The following is a 9,622-nucleotide window of genomic DNA, read 5'->3' as shown; positions in this document are numbered from 1 at the left end:
TGGTGAAATTTCAAGAGAACATTTATTAACCTTCATTTTTTGTCCTTAGATGCCATCATCGCTGTAACTGATTAAAGGACAAACGCTGTAAAAATGAAGGGTGAAGGTGTCATTATTTTAAGTGTTCTTTTTATGCTGACTGGAATAACAGCAGCTATAAATGGCAGTTATTGCTGCTCAGAGACAACAGACGATGTACTGGAGGACGAGGAGGGTAGACACATTTGCTTCAACGAGGAACAAAACTCAACGATGACGTTCTCACTACGGTGTTCTGATAACATGACAGTTATCTTGGCAAACGATACCGATTTTATGGTCAGATTGAATCCAGACGCCACTTTGGGCATCATGCTGGATGAAGTTATTGAATGGAGTAGAATTCCACCAGGCAAGTAAGTACCTGCATCATGCTCTTCTTCACAAAATACTAGCTCCAAATGAAGGCAAATTGATACATTTTATAACCAGCACTGAATTATACTGCTAATAAAGGACCAGCTTGGGTACTCTTCAGAAGATATTACACGTTTGATTAAAATCATTCCTGCAGTAAATTCCAACTTAACTTATTTATTAGTAAAAAAAATTAAGAACGAAAAAAAGAAAGTAATAATTTATTGCCACAAAAAAAAAAAAAAACAGTTGAAAAAGAAAAACATACACTAAACCTAATCAGTACTTAAAACAGTTTTTTGTAGCAAAGAAACGGACTCAGCATTTGCTGCGAGTGCAAGCGTAAGCGTAAGCGCGGCGCTGATATTCAGTCCACCCCCTAAGTCGAAAAATCGCCAAAATTGTCTCACATAATTATGGATGCCCCCTTTTCTGAATGAGCATTGTGATGTTCTGTTAGTCCACAGTGTCTACATTTAGTATCAAGTAAGATACTTGAATTGAGTTTATTTTTCTTAAGAATAGAAACTTTCAAATTTTGATATGAAATTTTTGTAATGCTTTGTAGAAGAACTAAAAGAATTTCTTTGCTCACCCGCGACCTTATGATAGCTAATTTTATGCAAGAAATGTATGCAGTTCCTACACCTCCACACTGTAAGTAAGAACACACACAAATCACACAAACCTATCTATCACCACCACCACACTACACTGACGCGTTTCGAACTCAGCTTTGTAGAAAGTTCGGAAAAAAATAATAAACAAAGTTGCATGAAGGTTACAAAATGTAAGAAAACGACTAAACTTTTCTGATACAACCTTAACGCGTTAAATTAAAACTTCTACTAGGATTAGAGACATATGACAATTGACGCTGGGCTTTTTATACCACGCTACTGAAATTCTCGATGTAATTTGGGGAATTTTCACGGAAATTTTTGCGGCATGCAAAAAAAAAGTTGGGAACTTTCCGAAAAAAAGTAATGTATTGGAATTTTTGAGGAATCCCAAAATTTCAATCAAATTGCCATGCCTAATAGTTTTCGCCTGCGAAGCCGCGGGTAAGGGCCAGTTAATAAAGTTAGTTGAGGGATAACTTTGTAGTAATTTACCTACTTTCTCAACATAACAATATACTTACATTGAACTAAAAATATACCTGAATATCTCTCTGTCTTTAAACAAAGATGTTTGTGTTCACTCAGTAGCGTCAGCCCTTAATAAAATGCACATATGGTTTTCAGTTTTTGCATCGGACTTCAGACGCAGAACGATAGTTCGAGAATAACGGTGATAGCTGTATGCCAGGACGAAGAGGAGCAAAATTTGTGAGCGAAGAAGTGTTAGGATACTGTATGGCGACGTCGAGCGTGTTTTTAGCGCTTACTGCTTTTGTCTACATATCCCTTCCAGAACTCAGGTAAAAGTTTATGTTAAAAAATACATTTTTAATACAAGCTTTCGTGCTGACTTTACTTTTTGTTGACTGCACTTTGCATTGTCATCTAAACTACACTGCCATACCTCGTTCAAGTTCATGCCATTAACTATTGAGGAGGTCCGTTCTGCGGAGACGATCCTGGTCAGACTACCGGGAGGATGTCACTGTCAGATTAATGTATTATCACCGGATTTCCATAAGTATGCCAAATTTTAAGTTAATCTGAGCACCGGAAGTAGGTCAAAATTCAGTTGCAAGATATGATCCGCACATACATACGAGTAGGTACATACGTTGTAGGTCAAATAAAAGCTTGTAAAGAGATATTATTTATTACCGATCCCCTCATGAGGATTATAAATGTTTGGCTGGAACTAACCTCGCTTGATATGGTTATTTACGCCATGACGGGTTATAGCCGCGCTGCAGTCGTTAAAAAAGCCCCGGTATTATCGCTAGCCTTGTGTAATTAATACTTTACTTACGAGTACGTACCGATGTAGTCATGATAATTCTGTTAGGCACTATTAAGATTCAGTGCACCTATAATTTCATTTCAAAACTTTCGACTACCTTGCCGTGGATTTACATCGATGCAATAACAATGACGTATGTAAGAAGTCATAATCATAATATTCAGTGAGCTTAGATACGAATACTATTGAGATGCAATCGGTACACCGATAATTTTATTTCAAAATATATGACATGGCTGTATTTATCGGATAACAAAACTAGAACTGGTATTATATTATATTGTGACGTCAAACATTTTTGGGACAATATGTTTGCATGATTTGAAGCAGCAAGCACTTTTGTTCTCGCACCTATTAGTAGCTCTTAGTTCACCGGCTAAATGATAATTTTCTTTCAGAGATGTCCAAGGGAAAAGCATCATAAGTCTATGTAGCAGCCTGGCAATCGCCAATGCCATGTCGTGTGTGCTGAAAGTAATGGAGTATTCAGACATGACGTGGTGCGCTGTCAGAGGTGAATGTTACAGCAACTGCAAAGTGCGAGTCTGACTATCGACTTACTCTCCGAGTATACCTACACACAACATAATAATTAGTCTTATTTATTTCACAAGAAAGTGTTGGCTTTCATTTCAATCAGTCTGTTTCATGATTTTAGCACGAGTCCGACTGGCACTTGACTGTTTGAATTATTGTTTTACCTTTAATTAATTCAGTAGTTTTTTTTTATGTACGAGTATTTAATTAAAATTTGATGCAAGTTTAATAGTAACAACCGATATTACCACGTACTTATGTAGATTATTTTAGTTATACCTACAGCTACAAATCACTCTGTGAAATCAATAAACACTTATATAACCTTTTGTTTCGTTTCAGGTTTCGTTACTTATCTGTTCATAATATCTAGTTTCTTTTGGATGAACGCAATAGCTATACAAATTCTGATCAACATAAAGTGAGTTTACACACTAATTTAGCGAATAGCAGAGCCGTGGAAACTGAATCGATTGCCAGGGCGGAACCTTTCTCAACCAATGTCATGAAGTTTTTTTCGGCAGATGTATGGAATTTCAACATGACATTTGCAGCCAAATGGTTCCACTCTGATACGCGATTCGTTTTCGTCGACTGTACCTTTACAAACTACAGTCAAGTGCAAAGATATAATAACACACGGCCAAAGTGACAAAATAGATATGTAAACACGATCTTAATGTTAAGTGCATAAAGTCGTTTATATATTATATATATACTTTGGCCGTGTCGATATCTTTGCACTTGACTGTACCTAATGAATTAATTTGAACTAGCCCAGGCTTTTTCCTATGTATAACAATTTGAGACAAAACTAAACCTCGCGACAGTTGCTCTTATGAGACCATTATACCTTCCGCTACCAAGTAAATCAACCAACACTATACTTCGTTTTTTTAGCATTAGAAAAAGGGTAAACAATCTTGACGAGTCTTTTTATTAAAAAACGTTTTCAAAACAACAGTAACTATTACTATTTATAGTAATACTATTAGTTATTCTGTGCTAAAAAATACTTATGATACCAAAAGCATGTAGGTAATGATCATATGTCCTTGCTAATTGTTACTATTTGCTGTGACTTAATTTTTAAGTGTTTTTCAATAAAAAGACACGTAAAGATCGCTTACCTTCTTTCTAATGCTAATAAAAAGAAGTATAATGCTCACAGCCGTTAGCCGCGCGGTTGGAGCGCGCCCCCCCTCTTCAGATCATCGCTTGAGGTATGCGTACCCTAGCCTAGACGAGAACGCATTTTAAACCCTATACAGATTTCTATGCATTTTCTAAGCTACATCAAGCACGATCGTTTATTATCTCAATGACTAAGAATCATACTTAATAATTTATTTTTCAAGGCGGTCATCAATCAGCTACGGCCGGAGGGAGTTCCTTTGGTATTCTATATACGCGTGGGGGGTGCCCATACTCTTGACTGTGATCCTGATAATCGTCAACTACCACCCTGGCCATCACGAAAAGCCAGGGATAGGTCACAACCATTGCTGGTTCTTAGGTAAGTGGCATTCAAAATTACTAACGGAAATCAAAAAAGGAGGAGGTTAAACAGCTATATAGGTTCGATACTATAGCTAGTGATTAGAGAATCTGGCTACGAAACTTGAGGTCCCACGATCGATCCCTAGTCGGGTCAGTATGAAATACTAATGTCTGTTTTCGAGTCTTTATTTTCGTGTATGCTTAGATGAGGACTTAGTATAATAGTGCTAATTTTTACATGATGTTTACATATTTACCTATTATTTAACAACATCGTGACGTGAAACCCAACGAATCAAGCCAATCAAGCGATCGTGACCCTTCGATATCTTTGGGCGAGCATATAGTCGCTGTGGCTTTCTTATTGGTTAAAATCGAATTAGTTTCACATCAGCATTTTAATTTACTGATGAGTTGCGTTGTATTTTCAGATCTGAAACGGATGTGGATGTACATGTACAGCGTGATCTCGATATTGATGGCGGCGAACGCGGCTATATTCGTGTACACGTCGGTGTTCCTGTGGAAATATACCTTCTCCTCCAGCCACGTGCGCGCATTGAGATACAAGTAAGAAATATTTATTAAGTAGCCGTACAATTTAAAATATTGTATTGTTTAATATTTCCTGAACAGTTTTAACCAAAATCTAAAAGAAAGCAACGCGTCAGTGTCAAAACACCTTACTGATTACATCCCATTTCATCATAACATCTTGTTGGCATCATAGTAATGTTGGCAGTACCAATACCTAGTATATATATACTGTGCTATAACGAAGACGCGTATTCATTTATTTAATAAAACTAAGATATTGTATGCTATTTCAGGTTCTCGATGATGTTAAGGCTATTTATAGTAATGGGTTTGCCGTGGATTTTCGAGATGGTTACCTCACTTGCCCCAACTCACATCATTTGGTATGATTTTTTATTTTCCTAATTTACATAATATATGAATTATTTAAAGAACTCAGGATTTAAACGTTACATCTAATACGATGATATAAAAAAGCTGTGGTTAACAACATTAATAATGTATAATAATATACACTACCTACAAAAAGTCAACAATATTAAGAGATTATCTGCCAAAACCGATTGGGCAATTTGATTCTGATTAAATTTCTTATTGAGTCATTCATTCCTTGAAATCGTACTAAAACGAATACGAAAGGTACGAATTTAGGAAAATAAATTATGGTTAAGTATACTTAAAACACAACAAGTTAAGATCCAATCCTCATACAAAGACCTAACAAAACTTGATGTTATTTCAGGGTAATAACAGACTTGACCAATTGTCTGCAAGGTGTCATAATCTTCTTGACCCTGGTGGTGTTCAGACGGCGAGTTGTAAAGGCACTGCATAAACGAAACGCGCTGTGCTGTTTGAACGGCGTGGCTGAGAGGTACCTGGCAGTTGGGACCGATGATGAAGACGACATAGTCACGCACACCATAGCTGTGCCATTGGAAGAAAAGTAAATACTTAAAGACGATGCAGAGGCGCCAATTCTTACAACTGAAGAGATAAAACTTACAGAAGTACCAATATTTATTGCAATATCTTAGCGAAACAATCAGCGATAAACTGATAGAATCCACTTATATATACTAAAATTATAAATAAAAATGCTGTTCGTGGCTATTTTTTTTGAACCAGCTGGCTCAATGATGCTTTTTGGAACAGAAGCTGACACTGATATCACAAACACAGCGCCGTTTTCTCAAGCAATCTGACATACATATTAAGAATGCCCTGATACCACAAACACAGCGGCGTTTTCTCAAGCAGAACGCCCTGAATGAGGCAGAGTGAACAACGAACGAAATATTTCTTTCAAACCAACTAAACGGAATATTTACAAGAAAGATTTGACAAAAACAACTAATGGAATATAAACCCAGTGAAGTGTTTCAAAAATCTCATGTAAGTATATTCTTGACTGAATGCACAGTTTAAACTGGAAGCAGTTTATAATTGAACAGTACTTACTGAGGAAACATTCTGGCACACTATCAAGGTATAGGTACAAAAATGGATCAACGAAAGAGAACGGAGAAAACCAAAATAAGTAGGTACCTACCTACTTTACAACCAGTGAATTAAACGTTATAGACGGATAGTAATTTTAGGGTAAACATAATTGACGATAGTCAGAGCAAAGGAGAAGTCTTATAGCTATTTAACAGTACTATGGTAATTTTAGTTACTTTTAGACTTTTTGAATAGTAATTGGCAACCATAAGATATATTGAAAAGGATCTCTCTAAGTATTAATGTAATTAATGTCCCTGTTGGTCGTCTAAGTGAGATGAGGGCAGGATGAACTAGAGTATTTTGCTGTTAATATTAATAATATAATAATACTAAATCACAAGGATTCCTTCCACCTTCTTAATAACAGTATCGATAGTCAGTGGGTTAACATCTATTAACGGATAAAGGCAACATATTCTTAATCTAATTTTAAGTTCCACATTTAAATATAACACTGATACTAGCATTACCAACATGTTGAGAATTTAACGTCTACCTTAATTAGACTGTTTTTATATAATATGCGCTGGCGCTAACTTATATTAATAAGCACTAATCAGAAGAAACTTTTTAGTTTTAAATTCATTGAGACATCTTCAATAATGGTTTGAAATAATTTAGTGGATGCAACTGCATTGTCAATTAGTCATACACACGATCGCACATTTGCTGGTTCTTGTGGTGTGTCCATTTTAGTTGTTTTTAACATTTAAGTTGTAGTTTTGGATTGATTGATTGAGTGTACTTAGTAAATTTTAAGTTATTATTAATTGTTACATGATGAACATGATCTGTTCTATATTAAGTATTATGTATTAAACCTACACTTTGTGCTATGCGTTTACTGAGTTATGCTGCTGTTGAATGTCACATATTCATTTTCTGTAGTAATATTTTAAAAGTAATAAAACATTATAAATACTATACTTTTCAAAATAAATAAGGTTATAAAGACTTAACTTGAGCATTTATTAGTTGATTTGATAGATACGAGTAGGAGTTGAACTTAAAAAAGTGTTTTCCAAATCTAGATGATAAATTGAAACTATGACTTATTTGTATTACTTTTTTTAAAGTTTTTTTTTTTACAAATTAAAGTGGTAATGTACACACTTTATGGCACATGGCTAGCACTATAGTATAGTAGCATAATGTCTGAATAATTAGAGTAAAAAATAACTTTTACATATTTAAAAAAAAACAGTGTTTTTTTGTGATTAAAATAAAAATAGCTTTGGTGCATTTATTTTGCATAGTATATTACTTTGCATTAAAGTTACTTAGTTAAATTAAGCACCATAATAGACGGAAGATTTACTGCCATTTGGTGCAAATGCAAATGGAAAATGGACAACTCGAAATTATACGTCAAAGCAGAAAAAATAAGCCTTGATTTAAACAACATTCACTTATTGCTTATTTAATTTAGCTACTAATTCATAATGGACAATATTCCATTTGGGTTTAATTAATTTACAACAAAAATAAATTTGGTTGTAAATATTTTTCAGCACAATTACATTTTGAAAAAATTCCCTTTGGTTGATATTCATTTTGGTCTAAATTCTAAATGTTCAATACAAGTGGACGATTTTCCATTTGCACCGAATGACAGTAAATCAGACGGAACTGTTCACTCACACTGTTTTATTTGTTTTAACAAAGCGGTGTCAAAGGCATGTCAACAGATTAAACACTTAAGTCATATCCGTAAATGATACTTAAAATAAACTTATATATTTACCGAATTGTAAAGTTAAAGAAATATATTTTTTACGCATGGAAGCTGCACTGCACTGCACATACTCCAGGTTTTGATAGAGAGTTATATATTTATGTGATAAATAAATTTGTCAGTGTGTAAATATATAAACTTACTACATAATGAACATATACAAGAAAAAATTGCACAGATGTAATTATTCATTAATAACATTTATATTAAATATAGAAACATAAGATTGTTAATTCGTTACCAAATGATTATTTGTACTAAGAAAAATTTAATATACTATTTTCACATGAAACTTGTAATATTTTGTAATAGAACCCAAAAAGACAATATTTCATAACTATCCTAATCCGCCAGACGGTACCTTACCTATGTACTATAGGAAGAGAAACTTTATTATACGAGCGAGCCTCCACAATCGAGCAAAAACTTCAAGGATTAAACTGGTTTTCAAAGTTACTCAGGTAACTTGAAATGGCTACGTACTATATCTAAATACTTATATGTCAACCTTTACACCGTATGGGACATCTGCCGAGGAGCTCAAATAAAAGCTGGCTAAGTGCGACGCAGACTTGCGCACTGAGGTTTCCGTTCAAACCAAAAATAGGTATAAGTAGTTACAACAATCAACTTTGTACATATTGTTATTATTATTATTCCCCTTAATGGCGGCCTTAAGGCTTGGGCCAGTGTCAGTTACGATGACAGGGTTGCGGTTTATTCTGCAGAACGCCAACAGTTTGACAGGAGCAAGAAAATAATTTAGCAATATAATTTATATCTTTTGAAAAAGGAATAGTGATCATTCAAATTAAAAAAAAAAGATTAAAAAAAAAGATTTTATCTATCACACATTAAGGTTTAATTTTCAATGTCAATTGTTGTTGTATGGTGGGTCGCAGATAACATGTTTGCGACACGTGACGCAGTCTCGCGGTGTCAGATAACCTGCTGTGATACATACACTTACTCCTTTAGTAACTATTAGTAGTATTAGTAGTATTATTAGTAGTAAGTATTGTAAAAGAGTATCAATGCATAATGCACTTTGCCAGCATAATGTAGAACAGATCGTTTTCAAAAAAATGCTTAAAGAAGATTCAATGAGACCTTCAAATGTAAGGTTCAATGAAATCAAAAGTTTGTCCGAACATACTTTTATATAACACTAGCTTTTACCCGCGGCTTCGCACGCATAAACTATTCCGTCTGGTAGTTGCAATTGAAATTTTCGGGATTTAACAAAATTCCCCTGGAAATTTCCAAAATTTATATCGTGGTCTTCATTGAGGTTGTGTTGCGAATAACTGTACAAAATTCAAGACTCTAAACCCAGTGCTAAAATTTCAAAAAATTTCCCTATCCAAATTCAAAGTCAAAGTCAAAGTCAAAATATCTTTATTCAATTTAGGCTATAACAAGCACTTATGAATGTCAAAAAAAATCTACCACCGGTTCGGAAAACCTCTGCTGAGAAGAATCCGGCAAGAA

General features: G+C 34.5%; 1 pseudogene; it reads left to right on the top strand.

Annotated features, from left to right (window-relative positions):
* The first annotated feature begins 252 nt into the window (after positions 1-252).
* LOC141432985 (G-protein coupled receptor Mth2-like) lies at positions 253-8,415 on the top strand (annotated as a pseudogene).
* Positions 8,416-9,622: the final 1,207 nt, after the last annotated feature.

The sequence above is a fragment of the Choristoneura fumiferana genome, chromosome 11 (genome assembly GCF_025370935.1).
Source record: "Choristoneura fumiferana chromosome 11, NRCan_CFum_1, whole genome shotgun sequence".
In the NCBI taxonomy this organism is placed as follows: domain Eukaryota; kingdom Metazoa; phylum Arthropoda; class Insecta; order Lepidoptera; family Tortricidae; genus Choristoneura; species Choristoneura fumiferana.
The sequence above is the reverse complement of the archived record's forward strand: the minus strand, read 5'-3'. Positions and strand labels throughout refer to the sequence as shown.